Source organism: Schistocerca piceifrons, chromosome 3, assembly GCF_021461385.2.
Source record: "Schistocerca piceifrons isolate TAMUIC-IGC-003096 chromosome 3, iqSchPice1.1, whole genome shotgun sequence".
NCBI lineage: Eukaryota > Metazoa > Arthropoda > Insecta > Orthoptera > Acrididae > Schistocerca > Schistocerca piceifrons.
Genome location: NC_060140.1, coordinates 886,362,380 through 886,388,768, shown reverse-complemented (window position 1 = coordinate 886,388,768; position 26,389 = coordinate 886,362,380). Strand labels below are relative to the sequence as shown.

Genomic DNA, 26,389 nt, shown 5'->3' with positions numbered 1-26,389 from the left:
TTCCTGAAGAGGGGCAGCAGCCTTTTCAGTAGTTGCAGGGACAACAGTCTGGATGATTGACTGATCTGGCCTTGTAACAATAACCAAAACGGCCTTGCTGTGCTGGTACTGCGAACGGCTGAAAGCAAGGGGAAACTTCAGCCGTAATTTTTCCCGAGGGCATGCAGCTTTACTGTATGGTTACAATCCCAAAGAAAGCAGGTGTTGACAGATGTGAAAATGACCGAACTATCAGTTTAATAGTCATAGCTGCAAAATACTAACGCGAATTCTTTACAGACGAATGGAAAAACTAGTAGAAGCCGACCTCGGGGAAGATCAGTTAGGATTCCGTAGAAATATGGGAACACGTGAGGCAATACTGACCCTAAGACTTATCTTAGAAGCTAGATTAAGGAAAGGCAAACTTACGTTTCTAGCATTTGTAGACTTAGAGAAAGCTTTTGACAATGTTGACTGGAATACTCTCTTTCACATTCTGAAGGTGGCAGGGGTAAAATACAGGGAGCGAAAAGCTATTTATAATTTGTACAGAAACCAGATGGCAGTTATAAGAGTCGAGGGACATGAAAGGGAAGCAGTGGTTGGGAAGGGAGTGAGACAGGATTGTAGCCTCTCCCCGATGTTATTCAATCTCTATATTGAGCAAGCAGTGAAGGAATCAAAAGAAAAATTCGGAGTAGGTATTAAAATCCATGGAGAAGAAATAAAAACTTTGAGGTTCGCCGATGACATTGTAATTCTGTCAGAGACAGCAAAGGACTTGGAAGAGCAGTTGAACGGAATGGATAGTGTCTTGAAAGGAGGATATAAGATGAACATCAACAAAAGCAAAACGAGGATAATGGAATGGAGTCGAATTAAGTCGGGTGACGCAGAGGGAATTAGATTAGGAAATGAGACACTTAAAGTAGTAAAGGAGTTTTGCTATTTGGGGAGCAAAATAACTGATGATGGTCGAAGTAGAGAGGATATAAAATGTAGACTGGCAATGGCAAGGAAAGCGTTTCTGAAGAAGAGAAATTTGTTAACATCGAGTATAGATTTAAGTGTCAGGAAGTCGTTTCTGAAAGTATTTGTATGGAGTGCAGCCATGTATGGAAGTGAAACATGGACGATAAATACTTTGGACAAGAAGAGAATAGAAGCTTTCGAAATGTGGTGCTACAGAAGAATGCTGAAGATTAGATGGGTTGATCACATAACTAATGAGGAAGTATTGAATAGGACTGGGGAGAAGGTAAGTTTGTGGCACAACTTGACTAGAAGAAGGGATCGGTTGGTAGGACATGTTCTGAGGCATCAAGGGATCACCAGTTTAGTATTGGAGGGCAGCGTGGAGGGTAAAAATCGTAGAGGGAGACCAAGAGATGAATACACTAAGCAGATTCAGAAGGATGTAGGTTGCAGCAGGTACTGGGAGATGAAGAAGCTTGCACAGGATAGAGTGGCTTGGAGAGCTGCATCAAACCAGTCTCAGGACTGTAGACCACAACAACAACAACAACAACCTGTGCTTACTGAATCTAGAATTGAAATAAGAACTAAACAAATAATTTGTTGAGTCACTACGACTGAAACAGAGTCTAACAACATAATCTATTAAGACTACAATCAGAGAAACCCTGGCTAACATATATTCCACAATGTATCCCACTACTGCGTCACATCACTACACATTGCATTAAAAATCAACAGTTTTCCAAAACAGCAGCCGACGACGTACTTTCGCCTATCTGAAGCGTAATTCCATGCAAAGAAGCAGAGTATTTATTGCTAATGGTCTACTGTTAGAGAAGTAATTAATTTAGTTAACTGTTCATGCCGTCTCAGACCATACATGACAAACCTGGCAGCTACAAGTGTGGACAATATGGTGGCCAGCGTGGCAGCACGTAACTGCATTAAGTAGAAATAAATAACAATTGAATGACTTGGTCCACATTGCGGCGATCCTTCCTTGTGGTGGTCAGCCGTGGTTGACCGGAACCATGATGACGAGTATGCTTGCCCTCACATTCTCATGCAGTCCAACGTCGTGCCATTGTCACATACGAATACGCAACAAAGCTTGATATTGTATGATTCAATCAGCCGGCCAAGTAGAGGCCAACAATGAGGCCCCTTTCAAACTCTGTCAGAGAACACCCAATATGTGTTAGGAATTCTTTTGGAAAAATATTTGTTTAAGCTGTAGTCTGTATGGAAGCGAAACATGGTCGACAACAGTACAGAAAGGAAGTGAATAGAATCTTTTGAAATGTGGTGTAAGAAAAGAAGGTTGAAGATTAGAATGAAAGGTCGGTTAACTTATGGAGAGGTATTGAATCAGATGACCAAGCACTTCATAGCCACTTCACACCTAAGTCTGCCATCCGGAAACAAGTGATGGATCCCCTGCAGGAATCTTTGTGATCCTGCACCATTGCTCTGAGACTTTCAGCCGGACTAGGATCTGATGACCTCAGATGTTAAGTCCCATAGTACTTGGAGCCATTTGAACCATTTGTTTATAATGTTCCATAGAGGGCAGCCAGAAGTGTTTCGTTTGTCGAGTGGACGTCATTACGCCTCGTAAAAGCTATGCAGGTCAATTGTTCACCTATAATGCGTTATATCGCAACCGATTTGATTGTGTGTTGCCAGGAACCCGTTACTACCAGGACTGTTTGGATAAAAATACAGCACATAGGTTTCAGAAGGTAAGAGTCGACTAATGTCCCTCTCTCTTGGGAACGATGACTGCTGGCAACTCGGTGTGTGTGTGTGTGTGTGTGTGTGTGTGTGTGTGTGTGTGTGTGTGTGTTTGTGTGTGTGTGTGTGTGTGTGTGTGTGTGCGTGTGTCTGTGTGTGTGTGTGTGTGTGTGTGTGTGTGTGTGTGTGTGTGTGTGTTGGCTGGCTGTGTGGATATGTATGTGGTCTTCAGTTATATGAATCCATTTTGGTTCTGGAATTTCTCATCCACCTGTCATCCATTAGCTCATTGTCCCGATCTTCCATTATCTCTTGGAATACAATGAAGAACCTGTTATATCTAACAAATTATTAGAACTTCAATGATATTTTCTCATCTGTGAAGGTTTATTTAAATTATTTGTTCATTCTGAATGTTTGCATGAGTAATTTAGAGGGTTATACCAATTTAAGAAACCCTTATTGGTGCAGTAGGTGTAAGGAGTACTGTCCATTGTTGAACAGAGGAAATATAAATAATTAGAAAGACTCAGGGGTACGTTTTGTGATACAGTTGTATTTATTGAAGGAAGGAAGAGAGTACAGTAGTCACTGAAGTGAGAACTGCATCCTCGTAGAAGTCGTGTCCATTTTCAGCGGTAGTAGTAGGGGTAGCCGACGGCAGCGTAAGGGTAGGCGGAGTAGGCACTGACGGCGGGGTAGCCGAAGGCGCTGTAGGCGTAGGGGGCAGCGTAGGCGTAGTAGGCCTCGGCGCCCTTCAGGGTCTCCTTGGCCTTCTCCTGGGCGAACACGGCCGCCACCAGCAGGACTACGAGGAAAGAGCACACCTGTGGACAGCAGAAGCATGCTTGCATCAGAATGCCTTGAAAACAGTAGATTTGTGGCAGAAAGGTTTCATAAAATGGCTTGTAGGTGAAGAATAGTTCGAGAAACTGATGTAGAAAATGAACAATAACATATAATTGTGATTTTTAACGTAAAATACTATCGAGATTTATCAAGGTTCATTCTCTTCAGGTTATATTTCTGGGAGTTTTAGTTATTGTACTAGTACATATACTCTACTAGAATTGATTACAAAACATAGAACTTTGGTCATGAAAGTCATTAATTATTACCAGTCTATAAAGCATCCATGTCTCTGTTATGTGTCTAAACTATTTGAGATGTGTTTTCCCATCACTAACGTTCTCATACGTTCCTATGACCTGCTCTGTATGGAATCTGTAAAAAATTGTAATGAATTTCCAAGACCAATGACAAAATTAGAGTACTGATAAATGTCGTCACAGTAGTTACTTTATGTTGGCTTTAACACAAACGCTGTAGCTCATTTACGCTTCACACAGACTATAAAGATCACATATTTTATTGGAATGGCTTATTAAGTATCGTTTCAAGAAAATTGAGCAAAGATACTATGGGTGACACACTGCCATCATTCTGTCGATAAACTCAACAAACACGCGTTGCCTTTTCTCGGGTATCTATCCATCATTCAGGAGTTGTATATCACAAGTTAAAGGTGCACCGACGTTATTATTCTAAAAGAACTTTGCCAATGTTGCAGCACCTCAGCAGAAGCTAATTTTGCAGGGAGTGTAGGAATATTGTTTCAGTTAAACATTGAGTATTTCAATGATATCGGCGCAAATTAGCAGATTGTATATAACATCCCTTTGCTTTGAGTTATAGGTACGTACTGTAAATATTGGCAGTGATATTATGAGTGAAAATAACTTCTCATATTTTTTTATGAGGCGTCTCTACAGTGACCTGTGCTCTGCAAGACACTATAGTACTTTTGTGATCTTGCCAGATACTGAGGTAACAGTATGCATAGATTAATCCAGAGAACAGCACAGGATATCATGCAAACGAAAGGCTTGACTTTTCAAATGCAACTCACTCCCGCAACATTTGCCATGAGTTCACCTCAGGGATCATGGCCCTCTGAGACATCCATCATCTATAAAACCCATATATGCCCACTATTTACTTTACTGTCCCCGTTATCATTCCATTCACTCTTACTTGTCCTCAGCTCTAAGGGCCCCCTGTGAACAGCGTAGCAGAGGAAATCGTTCTCAAAAAATCCTCTGTTATACCACTACATAACACAGTAATTTTTTCAAAATAATTTCCTGCGTTGGGAACCAGACTGGAATGTCGAGAAATTGTACAGAAATCTACCTTCAGATTAGAGGTAATGTTGCGTAATCAACCACAATGACCAGATGTTTGTTCTACGTAATTATTTGCAGCTTACTGAGCTCATCTCTTCGTCCTCCATCTTCCTCCTCGTTAACGATCTGCTGAAAGTCTGCTTTCTGAACAGATACTGTCACTGTCATTTCAGTCTACCCCTCTGACATTGTGACTCCTGTTTCCAATGACTTTAATCATGACTTCAGAACCGCTAGTCTGGTTAATTTATTATTATACTGAATGTCTGTTGCTGTTATTATTATTAATATTATTACTAACCAAAATTAATCAAATCAAAGTGTACCCTTTCTGAGACCTTTTCAAGTCTCAAAAGTCAATGATATATATATCCTGACTGGGGCAACAAATGAAAGTTTGTACCAAAGCTGTGATTCGAACCCAGGGCCCCTGCTCACTAGGTGGATGTACTAACCGCTACACCACCCTGGCACACTGGCTTTGCACAACTGCATGGACTACACTAGCATGCCTCCCTTATCACTCCAAATTCCCATTCACATCTCAGCCTCTTACTTGCGTTAGTAATTATAAATATCATCATAATGGTACAAACACAAGAATGCTTAGAAATTGTGAAACTTGGTAAGCAAATCTCTTAATGAGTTTTGATATATACTGTTTTGACCCCTTGTAAGAGATTTTCTGAAAGTCCTAATGGAATAAATAAATAAAAAATAAAACATCCCGCTCCTCATTTGGTCTCAAATGCTTGGTATAGCATCTTCAAAGTTTCCCATAATGAGGTAAATGGCAAGGCTGCACAGTGGTTAAGCCACTGGACAGCTCGGCTACCCTTCTTCGTAACGCTCCTACTGTCCCTAACGCTGCGCCGCTGGCTGCAGTGGGCGGTACTCACGAAAGCCTTCATGGTGGTTGAGGTGTGGATGCTGCCTGGGCTGCACTGTATGCTGACCGGGTCTCAGCGCCCGCTTTTATAGGGCCCCGTGTGGCCTTGGCTACCGGCTGGACACCTCGAACTGCCCACTTTGCAGCTTTGTTTTGGGCGACGCCTTGTTTTGCCGGTGCAGATTCCGGATACGTCGGCGCTCGTCATCTCCTGATTAGGGCGCGAGCCAATGGTCGCTGTGCAGAATGCGTACGGGACAGAACGTTTTCGCAGCAGTGCGAGTGACGTACGGGAAAAGCAGTTGTTTACTTAAATACGATACAAAACACCTTGCAATTGTGTAGTTGGCAATTGGGAGGAGATTTCATTCTCACACTGCCAGAAGCGGTAGATGACGTCACTGGATGTCAGCCAAGAGCTACACCGAGGTGAAAAAGTCATATGGGATAGCGCCATGCACATATGCAGATGGCGGGAGTATCGCGTACAGGGCAGGCAGTACACTGAGAAGCAGGCGTTTGTACTCCGGTGATTCACGTGAAAAGGTTCCCGATATGATAATGGCCATACGACTGTAATTAACAGACTCTAATTGGAGCTAGACTCATGGAACACTCCATTTCGTAAATCGTTAGGGAATTCAATGTTTCGAAATCGACAGTGTCAAGAATGTGCCGAGAATACCAAATTTCAGGCATTACCTCTCACCAAGGACATCGCAGTTCTGCTGGTCTTCACTAAACGACCGAGAGCAGCGGCAGTTGCGTAGAGTTGTCAGTGCTAACAGACAAGCAACACTGCGTGAAATAATCGCAGAAATTAATGTGGGACGTACGATGTACGTATCAATTAGAACAACCCGGTAAAATCTGGCGTTAGTGGACTATGGCAATAGAAGACCGACGCGAGTGCCTTTGCTAACAACACGACATCGCCTGTAGCGCCTCTCACAGGCTCGTGACCATATCGGTTGGGACCTAGGCGACTGGAAAACCGTCGCCTGGTGAGAAAGTCTAGATTTGAGTTGGTAAGAGCTTGTGGTAGATTTCTCGTATGGCACAGACCCCCACGAAGCCATGGATCGAAGTTGCCAACAAAGCACTGTGCAAGCTGGTCGTGGTTCCACAATGGTCTGCGTTGTGTTTGCATGGAATCGACTAGGTTCCCTGGTCTAAGTGGAACAATCATTGACTGGAAATGGGCATGTTCGACTACTTGTAGACCATTTTCAGCCATTCATGTACTTCATGTTCCCTAACAACGATGGAATTTTAGTTCAGTATTTCTAAAGGGGACTTGTAACGATTTGTTGAGTATATGCCACGTCGGACTGTTGCACTACGCCGGTCAAAAGGTGGCTCGACACGATATTGGGAGGTATCGCATGACTTTTTCACTTCAGTTTTTAAAGTGCCTTTTGTCAGATCACTGCAATGTGTAATTCTTCATTATTGTTTCGCACATCATACCGTTACGATTATCATGAAATTTTAACGCAATACTGGAACTAACAATGGTAACTCCCACTAAAATATTTACGTCTGCAACTTCGATAAGTAATAAAATATTTTAGTTAACCTTAAGTACCTGTTTAGCAGTTCTTTACACTTAACAAAATTCTGGTACTGTAATAAAATCATGCAAACAGTTGAGCTAATCATTTTATCAGCCCGTATCTGATAACTCCTAATTTTAATCATGTGAGTAATTATTTTAATATATAACTTTCATATGCAGTTATTTTCTTCAATAAGAAGCATTTGAAGAGCCAACAGAGTGAATGAGAGATTGAATGGAAAGTGTTATAAACTATTGGGTATAAATGAATTTATGTCACACATTGTGCTTGGACTGAAAGGGGAGTCTAATGTAGCTAGAATGTATATTGTGGAAGGAACATCTTCAGTTATGCTCTGCAGACAGCTAAAGATATTATTAATCACAGTTTGTTCACATTTCAAATAGATCCATTTACGTACAAGATAAATTTGAGTTAAAGTAAGCGCATTGGACGAGGATCAAAGTAGGCGCACTGGACGAGGAGGGACCTTTCTTTCTCTTCCTGAGTGATAGTGGACTTTTTCTTATTTGCTATAGTTTTGTCGCAGCGAATGAAAACAGAGGGTCATCCCGCACCCTTTAGTGCCAGTACGATTTACCCAGACAGAAAGCTCAACGAGTCGTAGCTGCTCCACGGTAGCAGCAAAACATGTTTCTCGTAGCTCCCGCTAGTTTATGTAGTGCTGTACAATTACGCAGGAGACAAAGAACAGAGATTTGTAGTAAGAAGAAGAAGCGATTTTTTTCTCGTGAGCATCTGAATTATCAGTGTCCGAATTTTTATTTATTACTAAGTTTTGAAAGTTTGTTTTCAGTAATGAAAATTAATACTGCAAGACGTGTTGTGCACACTATGAAAACGGTATTTCATGAACTTTTTGTAAGCAATATAGACTAGTGGAAATCAGTATAAAGGCGGGGCTCCTACCAAAGACATATACAATGTCTGAAGCATAGATGTATCGAATTTATTATGAAAGTAGTAGATACATATAAGACATAAACAATTATGACGATATTTTTCAGTTTCTTTCATAACACAAGTAACAAAATGTGGTATTGGCATTTCCTAGATGGACATTGGTATAAAGGCGCTCACTGTCCTGTTGTATTATTGCATTGTTAGTACTTTGTCCAACCTAATTACTTCAAAAATTCGGCATTAATTTGATTAAAGTTTGTAGGTCTTGCAGTGAAATTGTCGCCTTGTCTTCCCGTATCGCTCCTTTCAGCGCACATATGGCCCCAAATTGCCTTCCATTGCGATAAACACGCATTGCAAGTATTCCACAAATGTTTTCGACGGGGCTCAAGACCATGTTGCGTGTAGGTCAGGGCAAGCCATCGATATATTTATCTTAAAACTACTTCTTTGTTATGCGGAAACCTTGACAGATTCATTATGTTGTTGAAACATTATACTTTCCTCCCCTAACTCATCATACATTACACTCCATTCTGTCTCTAACATCTTAGGGTACACATTAGAGTTCATACTAGTGTTCACCCAAGCAAAACATGAGTTACCTGCAGTGCTGTAGTGTAGTGTAGAATGTTGCCCAATCGTAACACCTCTACCACCGAAATTTCTACTGATTCTTACTTGCTGCACTGTTCTCAGGTAATGCCAGCAATACTGAAATCCATTCGGAACACCTAAACTATCTTCTTCTCATCATGAAGATCACTTTATTCCATTCTCAAGTCTATGAAATATGTTTTTCAGCAAACTCCAATCTAAACTGTTTATATTTGGGAGTTTGAGCTTGTTTCTGCAGTAGTTTCTTGATTGCAAGACGTTTCCATTTGACAAAATTTCTCGTACACCTCAGGCAGTTACTGGCAACTGCCAATTAGCAGGAAGTTCAGAAGAATAACGGTTTGAGACCCTTGCTTTGCGCAAAGGTAAAGATCACTAAGGTCGCAGGTTCGAATCCTGCCTCGGGCATGGATGTGTGTGATGTCTTTAGGTTAGTTAGGTTTAAGTAGTTCTAAGTTCTAGGGGACTGATGACTTCAGAAATTAAGTCCCGTAGTACTTAGGGCCATTTTATCCAATCTTTCCACATCCCAGAGACTCCTCTCCAAGGGAACCATGGAAAACGATAAATGTAATGTAATAACTGTCTTCCGCGTGACTGTCACAGTCATGGCTTATAGACACAGTACGCACTATTACTAATAGTATCTGTTTCTTTTCTGTAGGAAAGGAACGTACACACAGTACACACACACTAACACCACACAGAGCAGATTGCCGATGTACCAAGTTCCATCCTCTGCTAGCTGAATGGTTGATGTCTTATTATGTTCTGTACTATTGAAATCAAATGCGATCCATTGGACTGCATTTGTCAGTATACTGGACCTCATACTACTGCATATACACTACGCCCAACTATTTCTACCATTAACGTTAAATTTCCTTCAAATATCAGTGCCTTTATACTGGTTTCCACTACCGTATTCTATAACATTTTGTGAATGAGTTAATGGGAATTTTTGTACAAGAGAAAAGTAAATTGGTAATTATATTGAGTATGAACAGGAGTAAGTGTTTTGTATGGCTACTTCTTGAAAAATGCAGTACATGTATTTTTACCTAATTGAGTGTGGTTATTTGGATAAAGCGAGAGTTTCTAAAATCTCGTAGACAGTAAAATTTTTTATTTAGCGCATGCTAGGGACGCATGTTGGGTAGGCAAGCTTCCGCTGGTGTTTCCTGCCTGAGCAATTCAATTCGTTGTCTTGTCTAGTGAACGGGTAATCGTAGGTAGGGGGAAACTTATAGAACAACAGCTGACCCCTGCAGACACCATAATAGTGCAGTGTCGCGGCACTAGAATCGTTGGTACGGTCATGTCAAAAGGGTTAACATGACAACGTTCCCGTAATAATAGAGTCACCGAGAAACTCGCAATCCACGTGAAGCAAAGGTGTGTTGATCATGTAATGGATTGATGAGAGAAGCTTTACATAATTATGATTTTCGTTAAGGGAACATACAAAAATGTGTGTGATTATTTAATTGCTTTCTGATTGCTTTAAGTCTCTCTTTAAACTATTTTAGTTAAATAAGCCTTAGAACAAATCTAATATCAGCATAGGCTTTCAATCCAGAGGCAGCTTCGTGAATAACTAAAGACACAAAACTTTGAAAATAAACGAGCCAAATAGATTGGCTCAAGACCGTACAAAATGATTTGTGTTAAATTTATACAGGAAACAGGGTGGAATTTCATGACAAATTTTAAGGGAGCACAGCTACGATGGGTGTGGTAGCGCATTGAAGACTCACTTAAAAACTCTTAAGCTCAAGTTGGTTCAGATGAATGGAAGCGTGGAAACACACAGAATATCAAAACAAAATCTTTCGTACTTGATAACCTGCATAGTTTTACGTATAAAAACAAAGATTCTCAAGCAGCGCTAAACGAACGGAGTGGATTCAATGGTGACTGAGTGTGTCTGTTTCTTTTTTTTAAATTTTGGAAACGACTGGTGCAACGATTAACGATGGTGGCTCCGACGTCTTTTCCATGTGTTCGCCCAGCTACACGTTGCATCGGCTGTGCAGCAACAGACCTTCCTCCAAGAGAAAGTTACTGGTTCTGCCGCAAGGTAAAGCTACCTTCCCGAAATGTTTTAACCTGTCAGTACAATTATTTTATCATTTGTAACCCTTTGTTACAAACCTACATAGTTCAGTTCTTCGTTTGATCAAATTTCATCACCAAAGGCACAGTTTATATGTTTCGGTGAGGTGGAGCGATAACAACAAAATCTTTATAGTCAAAGCAGCACGTAAAATCAAAATACACTCCTGGAAATGGAAAAAAGAACACATTGACACCGGTGTGTCAGACCCACCATACTTGCTCCGGACACTGCGAGAGGGCTGTACAAGCAATGATCACACGCACGGCACAGCGGACACACCAGGAACCGCGGTGTTGGCCGTCGAATGGCGCTAGCTGCGCAGCATTTGTGCACCGCCGCCGTCAGTGTCAGCCAGTTTGCCGTGGCATACGGAGCTCCATCGCAGTCTTTAACACTGGTAGCATGCCGCGACAGCGTGGACGTGAACCGTATGTGCAGTTGACGGACTTTGAGCGAGGGCGTATAGTGGGCATGCGGGAGGCCGGCTGGACGTACCGCCGAATTGCTCAACACGTGGGGCGTGAGGTCTCCACAGTACATCGATGTTGTCGCCAGTGGTCGGCGGAAGGTGCACGTGCCCGTCGACCTGGGACCGGACCGCAGCGACGTACGGATGCACGCCAAGACCGTAGGATCCTACGCAGTGCCGTAGGGGACCGCACCGCCACTTCCCAGCAAATTAGGGACACTGTTGCTCCTGGGGTATCGGCGAGGACCATTCGCAACCGTCTCCATGAAGCTGGGCTACGGTCCCGCATACCGTTAGGCCGTCTTCCGCTCACGCCCCAACATCGTGCAGCCCGCCTCCAGTGGTGTCGCGACAGGCGTGAATGGAGGGACGAATGGAGACGTGTCGTCTTCAGCGATGAGAGTCGCTTCTGCCTTGGTGCCAATGATGGTCGTATGCGTGTTTGGCGCCGTGCAGGTGAGCGCCACAATCAGGACTGCATACGACCGAGGCACACAGGGCCAACACCCGGCATCATGGTGTGGGGAGCGATCTCCTACACTGGCCGTACACCACTGGTGATCGTCGAGGGGACACTGAATAGTGCACGGTACATCCAAACCGTCATCGAACCCATCGTTCTACCATTCCTAGACCGGCAAGGGAACTTGCTGTTCCAACAGGACAATGCACGTCCGCATGTATCCCGTGCCACCCAACGTGCTCTAGAAGGTGTAAGTCAACTACCCTGGCCAGCAAGATCTCCAGATCTGTCCCCCATTGAGCATGTTTGGGACTGGATGAAGCGTCGTCTCACGCGGTCTGCACGTCCAGCACGAACGCTGGTCCAACTGAGGCGCCAGGTGGAAATGGCATGGCAAGCCGTTCCACAGGACTACATCCAGCATCTCTACGATCGTCTCCACAGGAGAATAGCAGCCTGCATTGCTGCGAAAGGTGGATATACACTGTACTAGTGCCGACATTGTGCATGTTCTGTTGCCTGTGTCTATGTGCCTGTGGTTCTGTCAGTGTGGTCATGTGATGTATCTGACCCCAGGACTGTGTCAATGAAGTTTCCCTTTCCTGGGACAATGAATTCACGGTGTTCTTATTTCAATTTCCAGGAGTGTATATTTAAAACTAAATTGTTGCTGATTTTACTTTGTGAACCACATAGACTGTAACTTTTCCATCTGTTTTATTGCCGCTGATCTAAAATTCAATATTAGACCTCCTGAAAATTACAGTGGTGGAATAAGTTTACTCATTCTCTCGACGGTAACACAAACTTCATCCTACAACATGCCAATTCCGAAAGTAATACCTCGCTATTTTCATTTCTTCTAATGTTGTAAACATCACCATAGAAGTCCTGATCCCGAATGTGAATGATCAGATATACATTCCATTCACAACCCCCTACTTACGATCTCATCCGTCAATATCCACCCAAAACTTATCCAAGACTCTCGAATGAGCTGGAATGCCTACGGAAAATACATAGACGCTCATGTCAGAAGCCAGCCGCAAATCTTTCAGCATATCTTGCTGGATACTTCCTTCGCCAGCGCTTGTTAGGCGCCACGTTAACCCGCATCTGTAACAAGCACATTTATCCTAATGACCTCTCCTCTCTCCAGCAGTTCTACGTTGCCTACAAAACTCCCTTCGCGTACAACGCTCGCCCCTGAAGCATTGGGACGAGCACAGAATCACACGTCACTGCCTATTGCAAACACATATCAGAAACTTATTCAATTGGAATTAGCGCTAACCATGCACCAGATTTTACGCTACCCCCCCTTCCCTCCCTCACCTGACCTGTCCCCGTCACCAACTACTGCAAGTATTGGAAATCTTTCCACAGACTCTCATGTACACTATTGGCCATTAAAATAGCTACACCAAGAAGAAATGCAGACGATAAACGGGTATTCATTGGACAAATATAATATACTAGAACTGACGTGTGATAAGATTTTCACGCAGTTTGGGTGCATAGATCCTGAGAAATCAGTACCCAGAACAACCACCTCTGACCCTAATAACGGCCTTGATACGCCTGGGCATTGAGTTGAGCTTGGATGCAGTGTACAGGTACAGCTGCCCATGCAGCTTCATCACGATACCACACTTCATCAACAGTAGTGACGGCGTATTGTGACGAGCCAGTTGCTCGGCCACCATTGACCAGAAGTGCTGGCCAGGGCAGCAGTCGAACATTTTCAGTATCCAGAAAGGCCCGTACAGGACCTGCAACATGCGGTCGTGCATTATCCTGCTGAAATGTAGGGTTTCGCAGGGATCGAATGAAGGGTAGAGCCATGGGTCGTAACGCATCTGAAATTTAACGTCCACTGTTCAAAGTGCCGTCAATGCGAACAAGAGGTGGCTGAGACGTGTAACCAATGGCACCCCACACCATCACGCCGGGTGATACGCCAGTATGGCGATGACGAATACACGCTTCCAATGTGCGTTCACCGCGAAGTCGCCAAACACGGATGCGACCATCATGATGCTGCAAACAGAACCTGGATTCATCCGAAAAAATGACGTTTTGCCATTCGTGCACCCAGGTTCGTAGGTTGAGTACTCCATTGCAGGTACTCCTGTCTGTGAAGCAGCGTCAAGGGTAACCGGAGTTATGGTCTCCGAGCTGATTGTCCATGCTGCTGCAAACGTCGTCGAACTGTTCGTGCAGATGGTTGTTGTCTTGCAAACGTCCCCATCTGTTGACCCAGGGATCGAGACGTGGCTGCACGATCCGTTACAGCCATGCGGATAAGATGCCTTTCATCTCGACTGCTAGTGATACGAGGCCGTTGGGATCCAGCACGGCGCTCCGTATTACCCTCCTGAACCCACCGATACCATTTTCTGCTAACAGTCGTTGGATCTCGACCAGCGCGAGCAGCAATGTCGCGATACGATAAACCGCAATCTTGATAGGCTACAATCCGACCTTTATCAAAGTCGGAAACGTGATGGTATGCATCTCTCCTCCTTACACGAGGCATCACAACAACGTTTCACCAGGCAACGCCGCTCAACTGCTGTTTGTGTATGAGAAATCGGTTGGAAACTTTCCTCATGTCAGCACGTTGTAGGTGTCACCACCGGTGCCAACCTCTTGTGAATGCTCTGAAAAGCTAATCATTTGCATATCACGGCATCTTCTTCCTGTCGGTTAAATTTCGCGTCTGTAGCACGTCATCTTCGTGGTGTAGCAATTTTAATGGCCATTAGTGTATCAGCATAATTCCTCAATTCTCCTTCTCAACGAGCAGAGCAAAGCTAATCACTTCCCATCCTGTCTCTCTGACATCTTCAAAATTCCGGAGGAGCCCCATTGCTAGTACTCCGTATTTCCTACAGTCCGTGAAAGTATCGATACTTCTGTAGCATCAGTTGCTCCCAGCTTCCATTACTTGCACAATATACCACAGATAGAGTAGAACTCATCAATTACACCACGTGACATAAAACAAGTATCACAGAAAAAAATGCAACACTGCTTCCAGTCGCGACTGCATAACCTACAGACATCTAAAAGGATGTCCCCATCCTTTCATCGTAGCCCTTGTAACTCTTTGTAATACCATTTTCTCCACAGGATATAATGTTGATCTGCGGAACACCTCCAGAATCATACTTTTTCTCAAACCAAACAAACCTTCCAACGACGGTTTAGCCTCATTGTTTAGCATGTTTTTTCAAACCCATCATCTTCCAATGTGTCCATAAATGCCTGAACAAACAGTTACCCATCCTTGTTGACCAGTGAGGCTTCTATTCTCTGACGAAAAGCTTATCCGCTTCACACATTTCTTATCTCATCCCACTTCACACATTTCTTATCTCATCGACGTAACAATATAAAATCCTCAGTTTTGTATCCTTTAAACCTCAAAGGAGCCTATGTGGTTTTATGGAATTCCAGTCTCCTTTTCAAACTCGATGCATATTCTCCCATTTAACTACGTCCTCATAATTGATTCCTTTCTGTCTAACCATCCATCCTTTGTCTGTGTTAAAAATACCAATTTCCGCATCTTCTACTCAAGTACAGGAGTGCCCCAAGAGTCTATCGCATCGGTAATATCCTCTAAACGCCCTCTAACTCATCCATTATGCTAACGACACTGCTTCCTTAGACATGTACTCTTCAGAAATTCCAACGATCCCTCCATCTTAAATAGCTCTTCTCTAGGCTGAGCCTATGGCTCCTCAGGTAAATCCATCTTAAACAGAAGCAATAATTATTGAAAGAACTACCCACAACTCCCGCATCCATAACTTTTATCTAATCATTTATAGCCGCCCTAAACATTTAACTAATTCACTAAATAATTTGGACTAACACTCGATTGGTAACTAGCGTGAAAATCTCCAACAGGAAGCTCAAAAAGCAATGAAAGTACTCGACTAGAGTGGCCAGCATGTTCTTTCTACTTGAAACCTATCGAACATGCCTGGGATGGACTGAAAAGGGCTGTTTATGGATGACTTGACCCAGCAACCACTCTGAGGGATCTACGCCAAATCGTCATTGAGGAGTGGGACAATCTGGACCAACAGTGCCTGCCTTGATAATCTAGTGGATAGTATGCCACGACGAATACAGGTATGCATCAATGCAAGAGGACGTGCTACTGGGTATTAGAGGTACCGGTGTGTACACCAGTCTGGACCACCACCTCTGAAGGTCTCGCTGCATGGTGGTACAACATGCAATGTGTAGTTTTCATGAGCATTAAAAAGGGCGGAAATGGTGTTTATGTTAATCTCTATTAAAAATTTCTGTATCGGTTTCTGAACCCTGCAAGATAGCTTGTTCTCTGTGGTGGAAGCCATTTCATAAAATTCATTGATTCATTTATTCATTCACACACACACACACACACGTCATCTGGCGATAAAATTGAGCCGGCCGCTGTGGCCGAGCGGTTCTAGGAGCTTGAGTCTGCAACCGCACGACCGGTACGGTCGCAGGTTCGAATCCTGCTTCGGGCATGGATGTGTGTGATGTCCTTAGGTTAGTTAGGTTTAAGTAGTTCTAAGTTCTAGGGGACTGATGACCTCAGATGTTAAGTCCCATAGTGCTCACAGCCATTTGAACCATTTTTGTTAAGTCTCATAGTGCTCAGAGCCATTTTTTGATAAAATTGATGGACGAAGATGGGAAAGCTCTACTACATGCAGAAGAAAAGGCAGACAAATGCCAGAAGAGCACCGAAGGTCTACTACTTCACTTTGCAAGATAGCTTGTGCTCTGTGGTGGAAGCCATTTCATATAAGTTCATTCATACATTCATTCACACACACATCGTGGTACATAATTCTCATCTTAACGGAAAAGCTTCGGAGATGCGGAGCGAGTCGTACATTAACCTGAAAAACAGACACTACAGGCTACTTGTAGTGCATAGAATAAACTAACAACCAATTTCAAATAGTGTTAATTAACTGAAAATTTTAGTTTTAGGAATTACTTCTAGATAGTCTAAGGATAAAAGCTGTATTTTTATTTTTTATTGAAAAGGAAAGCCCACTACTCTTCCTCTCACTCATCTCAGCTGCTGTTTCTACTAGAAAAACACAGCCATTTGTGCTAACACGAAGTTAAATCCCCGAGTTTAAATATTGTGATTAGTTGCAGACGGCATTATTAGTAAAGTACTCTTTCACTTTTTTTGAGTATTTTCAGTTTTCTGCTTGATTTCTACTGGTATTATTGTTGCAGCAGAACGTCTTAGTTTCAAATTCTAGGTAAGATCGTATAGCTTACATAGATTCTTTTTAACATATAGTATTATGGTTTTGAATTTCGCAGTTCATTCCAACTTTACTCATCACGCACTCTTATTGGGGACGGATGGGGAATAGCCGGCCGGTGTGGCCGAGCGGTTCTAGGCGCTACAGTCCGGAACCGCGCGACCGCTACGGTCGCAGGTTCGAATCCTGCCTCGGGCATAGATGTGTGTGTTGTCCTTAGGTTACTTAGGTTTAAGTAGTTCTAAGTTCTAGGGAACTGATGACCTCAGCAGTTAAGTCCCATAGTGCTCAGAACCATTTGAACCACGGATGGGGAATGAACTCAACAGTGTCCTCTCCAAAATAACAGTCCCAACATTAGACTGAAACTGTTTATGGAAGCCACGGAAAACCTAAATCTAGCAACAGGATCAGGGTTTCATCCGCCCTGTCTCCAATTTTATTCCACTGTCTCACTGCTTCACCATCTCACACGCTGCGTCAGTGTCAAATGCTAAAGTTGCCAAAAGGTTTCTACCAGGTGTTCAGTTGTCATCTGTACTTAACTTTTCTGCTTCATGGTTCCCTAGGAGAAATGTGCTTTTGTCCATAGCTACACTAAGATAAGACTAGGACAGTACTGTGTAAAACTGCACAAAGTGTAACATAAAAGCCAAATGTAAATGTGACTCCACGCCAACACATTGGCATCAAGGATGCAACGAGAGGCTCAGTAGATTGTCTTGATTGATATCAGTACTTGGTTATTCAACAAAAAGATTTAAAATTCCTGTTTACAAACTTAAGTTTTTGATTTTACTTGAACAAGCACTGAATATAAAACCGTGTTAGTAACTAAAAAAAGACTGATATGCGTGAGTAGCACTTGCCCTCTGAGAGTTCCACGCAAACATATATACGTTATGTACATACATAGATAGATCATCCAACCCAGGAGTAAAGAATATGAACGATTTTCGACTGTTATCGGTTTCAATACTGGCATGGTAACGGTCCTGGGAACTCCAAGAATTTAGAGAATGTTTTAATGTCAAACTTTAAGTTTAAATTTTCGTGTAATTTGCACGCGGTATGGTAGTTTTACATTTATATTATTAATTTTGCAAATATATTAACATACTCCCCCCCATGAACCATGGACCTTGCCGTTGGTGGGGAGGCTTGCGTGCCTCAGCGATACAGATAGCCGTACCGTAGGTGCAACCACAACGGAGGGGTATCTGTTGAGAGGCCAGACAAACGAGTGGTTCCTGAAGAGGGGCAGCAGCCTTTTCAGTAGTTGCAAGGGCAACAGTCTGGATGATTGACTGATCTGGCCTTGTAACAATAACCAAAACGGCCTTGCTGTGCTGGTACTGCGAACGGCTGAAAGCAAGGGGAAACTACAGCCGTAACTTTTCCCGAGGGCATGCAGCTTTACTGTATGATTACATGATGATGGCGTCCTCTTGGGTAAAATATTCCGGAGGTAAAATAGTCCCCCATTCGGATCTCCGGGCAGGGACTACTCAAGAGGATGTCGTTATCAGGAGAAAGAAAACTGGCGTTCTACGGATCGGAGCGTGGAATGTCAGATCCCTTAATCGGGCAGGTAGGTTAGAAAATTTAAAAAGGGAAGTGGATAGGTTGAAGTTAGATATAGTGGGAATTAGTGAAGTTCGGTGGCAGGAGGAACAAGACTTCTGGTCAGGTGACTACAGGGTTATAAACACAAAATCAAATAGGGGTAATGCAGGAGTAGGTTTAATAATGAATAGGAAAATAGGAATGCGGGTAAGCTACTACAAACAGCATAGTGAACGCATTATTGTGGCCAAGATAGATACGAAGCCCACGCCTACTACAGTAGTACAAGTTTATATGCCAACTAGCTCTGCAGATGACGAAGAAATTGAAGAAATGTATGATGAAATAAAAGAAATTATTCAGATTGTGAAGGGAGACGAAAATTTAATAGTCATGGGTGACTGGAATTCGAGTGTAGGAAAAGGGAGAGAAGGAAACGTAGTAGGTGAATATGGATTGGGGGACAGAAATGAAAGAGGAAGCCGCCTGGTCGAATTTTGCACAGAGCACAACATAATCATAACTAACACTTGGTTTAAGAATCATGAAAGAAGGTTGTATACATGGAAGAACCCTGGAGATACTAAAAGGTATCAGATAGATTATATAATGGTAAGACAGAGATTTAGGAACCAGGTTTTAAATTGTAAGACATTTCCAGGGGCAGATGTGGACTCTGACCACAATCTATTGGTTATGACCTGTAGATTAAAACTGAAGAAACTGCAAAAAGGTGGGAATTTAAGGAGATGGGACCTGGATAAACTAAAAGAACCAGAGGTTGTACAGAGATTCAGGGAGAGCATAAGGGAGCAATTGACAGGAATGGGGGAAATAAATACAGTAGAAGAAGAATGGGTAGCTTTGAGGGATGAAGTAGTGAAGGCAGCAGAGGATCAAGTAGGTAAAAAGACTAGGGCTAGTAGAAATCCTTGGGTAACAGAAGAAATATTGAATTTAATTGATGAAAGGAGAAAATATAAAAATGCAGTAAGTGAAACAGGCAAAAAGGAATACAAACGTCTCAAAAATGAGATCGACAGGAAGTGCAAAATGGCTAAGCAGGGATGGCTAGAGGACAAATGTAAGGATGTAGAGGCCTATCTCACTAGGGGTAAGATAGATACCGCCTACAGGAAAATTAAAGAGACCTTTGGAGAGAAGAGAACCACTTGTATGAATATCAAGAGCTCAGATGGAAACCCAGTTCTAAGCAAAGAAGGGAAAGCAGAAAGGTGGAAGGAGTATATAGAGGGTCTATACAAGGGCGATGTACTTGAGGACAATATTATGGAAATGGAAGAGGATGTAGATGAAGATGAAATGGGAGATATGATACTGCGTGAAGAGTTTGACAGAGCACTGAAAGACCTGAGTCGAAACAAGGCCCCCGGAGTAGACAATATTCCATTGGAACTACTGACGGCCGTGGGAGAGCCAGTCCTGACAAAACTCTACCATCTGGTGAGCAAGATGTATGAAACAGGCGAAATACCCTCAGACTTCAAGAAGAATATAATAATTCCAATCCCAAAGAAAGCAGGTGTTGACAGATGTGAAAATTACCGAACTATCAGCTTAATAAGTCACAGCTGCAAAATACTAACACGAATTCTTTACAGACGAATGGAAAAACTAGTAGAAGCCAACCTCGGGGAAGATCAGTTTGGATTCCGTAGAAACACTGGAACACGTGAGGCAATACTGACCTTACGACTTATCTTAGAAGAAAGATTAAGGAAAGGCAGACCTACGTTTCTAGCATTTGTAGACTTAGAGAAAGCTTTTGACAATGTTGACTGGAATACTCTCTTTCAAATTCTAAAGGTGGCAGGGGTAAAATACAGGGAGCGAAAGGCTATTTACAATTTGTACAGAAACCAGATGGCAGTTATAAGAGTCGAGGGACATGAAAGGGAAGCAGTGGTTGGGAAGGGAGTAAGACAGGGTTGTAGCCTCTCCCCGATGTTGTTCAATCTGTATATTGAGCAAGCAGTAAAGGAAACAAAATAAAAATTCGGAGTAGGTATTAAAATTCATGGAGAAGAAATAAAAACTTTGAGGTTCGCCGATGACATTGTAATTCTGTCAGAGACAGCAAAGGACTTGGAAGAGCAGTTGAATGGAATGGACAGTGTCTTTAAAGGACGATATAAGATGAACATCAACAAAAGCAAAACAAGGATAATGGAATGTAGTCTAATCAAGTCGGGTGATGCTGAGGGAATTAGATTAGGAAATGAGGCACTTAAAGTAGTAAAGGAGTTTTGCTATTTGGGGAGCAAAATAACTGATGATGGTCGAAGTAGAGAGGATATAAAATGTAGGCTGGCAATGGCAAGGAAAGCGTTTCTGAAGAAGAGAAATTTGTTAACATCGAGTATAGATTTAAGTGTCAGGAAGTCATTTCTGAAAGTATTTGTATGGAGTGTAGCCATGTATGGAAGTGAAACATGGACGATAAATAGTTTGGACAAGAAGAGAATAGAAGCTTTCGAAATGTGGTGCTACAGAAGAATGCTGAAGATTAGATGGGTAGATCACATAACTAATGAGGAGGTATTGAATAGGATTGGGGAGAAGAGAAGTTTGTGGCACAACTTGACCAGAAGGAGGGATCGGTTGGTAGGACATGTTCTGAGGCATCAAGGGATCACCAATTTAGTATTGGAGGGCAGTGTGGAGGGTAAAAATCGTAGAGGGAGACCAAGAGATGAATACACTAAGCAGATTCAGAAGGATGTAGGTTGCAGTAGGTACTGGGAGATGAAAAAGCTTGCACAGGATAGAGTAGCATGGAGAGCTGCATCAAACCAGTCTCAGGACTGAAGACCACAACAACAACAACAACATTAACATACTGTACTAACTGTCAATTGCAGATATATTGACTTCATCTTCACTTGTCTCTGTTTCAATTACTGGTAATATCTGACGGAAGTCTCCAGGGAAGAAAATGTTACAGCCGGCCATAGGGCAAATGTTGTAACGAAAGTGTCGAATGGCTCTGTGGAACACTTCAACGGATATTTTATGGCATATTGGAATCGCATCCTGAAGAATGGAAGCGCAATCTTACATCAGTTAGAAGTATTATTTTGCTTTTTACATCATAGATACATTACATGTCGTGGTCGCAGGGAATGATTGCATGTAGAAAGAGCAGTTGGTAAAGGAATTGCGATGCTACTGGACGTCACTGCTAGATGGCAAAGGCATCGTTTTCACAGCGTCAGGAGGCTTCACATCATCATAGGTCAGCCAGATGCATGACATATTTATAAACTATATACAGATACCTTTCTGGTGAATCACTTTACCTGTTGCTGAAAATGAGATTATAATTCGTTTAGTAGTTCCTGAGATTTTTGATGGATTACCAATGTAATGTACGTTCGTAATGATAAAAAAAATGTTTTTGTGTGATCTAATTACAAATTAACAATTTTCAGGTTTTTTCTTTACTTTTATTGTGAAACTTCGCTTCTGGCCAAATTTCATGATTTTCGGTCAAGGGAAGTACAGCACGGGCTTAGATGAGTGAATTTGTGAATATCAAAAAATGGGCATCTCGTTTGATTCCCTTGATTTAGAAGCTTTATTATATCGCCAAGGCATCGTAGACCTTAGCATGCGACATAAATCTCGACTTGATACCTCTGCCTGTTCCTGAAAAAAGGGGTCTTAACAGTCAGACATACAGATGGACAACAAAGTAAACCTATGGGGCTCTTTTTTACCAACTGAGATATGGAGCCCTAAAAATGAACAGTACTCAGAAGCATGTTTATGTTTATATGAAGTTGTTTCTTATTTTGGTGAGAGGAATCCGTTTCTTAAAAGTGTAAAACTATTTTTGACAACCTTCTGTATACGATAATTGTTTTTGTGGACACAGAGTACTTGCTGTGATGACTGTGACAAATTATAATTGTGTAGGGACCTGGGATTGGATCGCAGTACATGAGGCACTGCCAATTACATTTAATCTGTACCACACAGCGCACGAAAGGAAAGGATCTGGCTTAGAATACAATCTAGTACACTACACCGTTCAGTAAATTCTTAGAAAAAGTCACTCTAATTTTAATGTTCTGTGTTTTTGTCTAATGACAAATCTGAAGAAGAAGAATGTATTTCATTTCTTAATTTCTAAGGTGAAATCAGTACATTTATTGCTGTCCCTTGCACCGAATTTGGCGTCAGCTGGCTGTTTATTTGAATGAAAGAAATGGCCTGAATATCTGATGTACTTAGCACTATTTATCAGAAGTATTTTTCCTCTCATTTGCTGATATTCGGAATGTCGTTGAGTGGATGGTAGGGTAAAAAGACAAGATATTACGTTTTGTGATACAGATGTATTTATTGAAGGAAGGAAGAGAGTACAGTAGTCACTGTAGTAAGAACCGCATCCTCATAGAAGTCGTGTCCGTGTTCAGCGGTAGTAGTAGGGGTAGCCGGCGGCAGCATAGGGGTAGGCGGAGTAGGCGCTGACGGCGGGGTAGCCGAAGGCGCTGTAGGCGTAGGGGGCGGCGTAGGCGTAGTAGGCCTCGGCGCCCTTCAGGGTCTCCTTGGCCTTCTCCTGGGCGAACACGGCCGCCACCAGCAGGACTACGAGGAAGGAGCAAACCTGTGGGCAGGAGAAACACAGATATATGTAACACACAGAGTTTTAGTGAAAGAAAATCAATCATAATACACCCTGGTAAAGAGAACTTGGAGAGGAAAGTAAAAACTAAACTCCATCCCAACAGGCCTTAGAAGATCCGACGGTACCGACCGGCAGCCGTGTTATCCTCAGCCCACAGGCGTCACTGGATGCGGATATGGAGGGGTATGTGGTCAGCACAACGCTCTCCCGGTTGAATATCAGTTTACGAGACTGGAGCCGCCACTTGTCAGTCAAGTAGCTAAGTCTGCCTCACAAGGGCTGAGTGCTCCCCACTTGCCAACAGCATTCGGCAGACCGAATGGTCACCCATTTAAGTGGTAGCCCAGTCCGACAGCGCTTAACTTCTGTGATCTGACGGGAACCGGCGTTACCACTGTGGCAAGAGCGTTGGGAGAGAAAAGTACAGCTAGTACAATTAGTAAAAGTACTGTGATGAACAATTCTAAACGTTATTCGTTGCATAGAAACAGTTATACTGAATTGTTTTAATGCTTTGCTTACTGAAATTTACACATGTAGTACTTGCTAAATGTTAGTTAATGTGTGTTATTTGGAGAGTAGCAAAGTAGTGCGTGGAGCCGTTTATTTCAGTCACTTCCTTATGGCTGAAATGCACTTTACCGGTATCTGTCACCCTTGCAGACAACAACCTGCCACAATCCCGTTTTCAACTGGGAACAAAGAGAAAAGCTTATTGTGAGCATCACAGAGTCTCCTAGCTGCTGAATGATCCTTTACCACTTGCCTATGCCATTTGATATTTCCATTCGCTGAGAATAGTATCAGTTAAAGTTTTGTGCCATTCTCTAATACTCTGAGAGATCCACACTTACAATTATATTTTACAAATACCGTTTATAACAGCGAATATCTGCTAAAGTTAATTCAGAACTCGGGTATTCCGTTATAGGCAATATAACTTCCTTTAGATACTGGTAGAAATACCACTATGAGGGTGGATGGTCAGTCGTGTAAAGATAGCTAAGTCTGTTGGACCATTGCGTGAGGAAGCAAGTTTCAGTTTCCTTTACTGACACGGCACACAGTTATAATCTGTCAAGAGTCTCAACCTGTTTCAACTGCCATAACTGACATAATGGATTTCAATTGCAACTCGTGAAGTCTTGAAGTGTATGTTTACTACATTTTGCGAAATGGACAAATAAATGTTCCGAAACGGTGAGAGCTCACTATACCTCTTTGGTACATGTTATTTTGTTGCTAAGAATTGGCTTGATATGGCCATAATTTGTATCAATGAATACTATCTTGTGAAAGTATAAGATGAATATACAAACCAATATTTTCTAAATCTTTAACATATGTTATTAACGTTAGCGATCCCTTCTCACATCCCTAGGGAACACCTTCCCTCATGTGTTGGGCTCTCAGATACCACAATGCTCTGTATTTAGCCAATAAAGACATTAACAACTTCTCAAACCCGGGTGGACGTTCGATTAGTGTCTCCTAGAGAGAATGGTCGTATAGTGAGGAAAATGGTACGAACCAGTGCAAGGAATCTTACCCAGAGAAGGAGTAGTCTAGTTTTACTGTTACTTACACCCAAACCTCCAGATGTCTGACGCTCAGATCGGTACCAAACGTTGTATGTCGATAGAGTATCAACCAAAACACCGATTTAGTTCGTACTGTGTGCTGTCGTCCAGTAGAAGATGCGTAATCGGTAATTAGAAATAACACCAGAACTACGGAACCTAGGAAAAGCGTATGTATGAGAGAATGGTTTGAAGATATCGCTTACATGGTAGAGCGAAAGGTTATCGTACCAAAGATCTCGCGTTCATACTCCACTGATGACTAGTTGTTTTAATATTTACGCGAGAAACTGTTACATGGGAGAACATTTTCCTGACATCTAAAAGAACTTTTCGGTGTTTGTAGCAACGTTCTTTTGGCAGCCTGCTTTCGCTTTGTTGGTTGAAAGAAGCAAACCTAAGAGAACATTTGAAGAGATAGATATGGTGTTCTGTCGGACGAGACACCACACCTATCTTTGCAAATGTACTCTTTAGGTTTTCTACTTTCAACTAACAAAGCGAAAGCAGGCTGCCATAAGAACATTGCTACAAACTCCGAAGACTCCTTTTACATGTCAGGAAAATGTTCTCACATATAACAGTTTCACATGTAAACAGTAAAAAAAAAAACATCATCAGTGTTTTTCTATCTCATTTTGTTCTTGCATTTGTTCCTGGCGGACGTTCTATGACACCCACTGAAGTTCATCGTTGATCCGTTCATTCAGTTTTTTTTTCAGTTTTTTATTACAGAGGGCAACTAACACTCTGACTAAACACGGTGAATTAATGTGTCGGCGGGTTTGAACGGGGGATCTTAGGTATGACGGCCTGGCGCTCTACCAACTTACCTACACGAGATCTTCAAATCATAACCCCATACATGCGCTTTTCCTATGCTCCGTGATTCTGGGGTTACTCTTAATTGCCGTTTACGCATTTTCTACTGAACGACAGCACACAGCACGAACTTAATCGGTGTTTTGGATGATACAATATCGACATACAACATTAGGTAAGGACATGAGTGTCTGATTTCTGGAGGTTTGAGTGTTAGATATCTACCCATCCTCACAGCCTCTTAGACTGTGCTACGAGCTACCGTGGCTGGTACTTACGAAAGCCTTCATGGTGCTTTGAGGTGTGTGTGTGTGCTGCGACTACTGTGCGGAGCGGCGGGGGCCGCTCTTATAGGGACGACGCGGCCTTGGCTGCCGGCTGGAGTCCTGCTGCTGCCCGCTGGACACGGTGGTTTGGGCGACGCCTTGTTTCGGCGTCGCGAATTTCGGACAAGCTGTCATCTCTTGGTTTTGTGCGCGTGCCAACGGCCCCGATGCATTACGGAATCCGAGCATAAGTATTTTCTTCACTGGCTCTTTCATACACTTC

The 26,389-nt window shown here is 42.6% G+C and overlaps 2 long non-coding RNA genes across 2 annotated transcripts; both read right to left on the bottom strand.

The window, feature by feature from the left end:
* Positions 1-3,230: 3,230 nt before the first annotated feature.
* Positions 3,231-6,034, bottom strand: LOC124787882. The gene is made up of 2 exons (XR_007016023.1): positions 5,780-6,034; positions 3,231-3,521 (listed from the first exon to the last, which is right to left on the bottom strand). It is a non-coding gene; the product is annotated as an uncharacterized LOC124787882 (long non-coding RNA).
* A 17,096-nt stretch (positions 6,035-23,130) lies between these two features.
* On the bottom strand, positions 23,131-26,176 carry LOC124787903. Its single transcript, XR_007016032.1, has 2 exons — positions 26,119-26,176; positions 23,131-23,417 (listed from the first exon to the last, which is right to left on the bottom strand). It is a non-coding gene; the product is annotated as an uncharacterized LOC124787903 (long non-coding RNA).
* Positions 26,177-26,389: the final 213 nt, after the last annotated feature.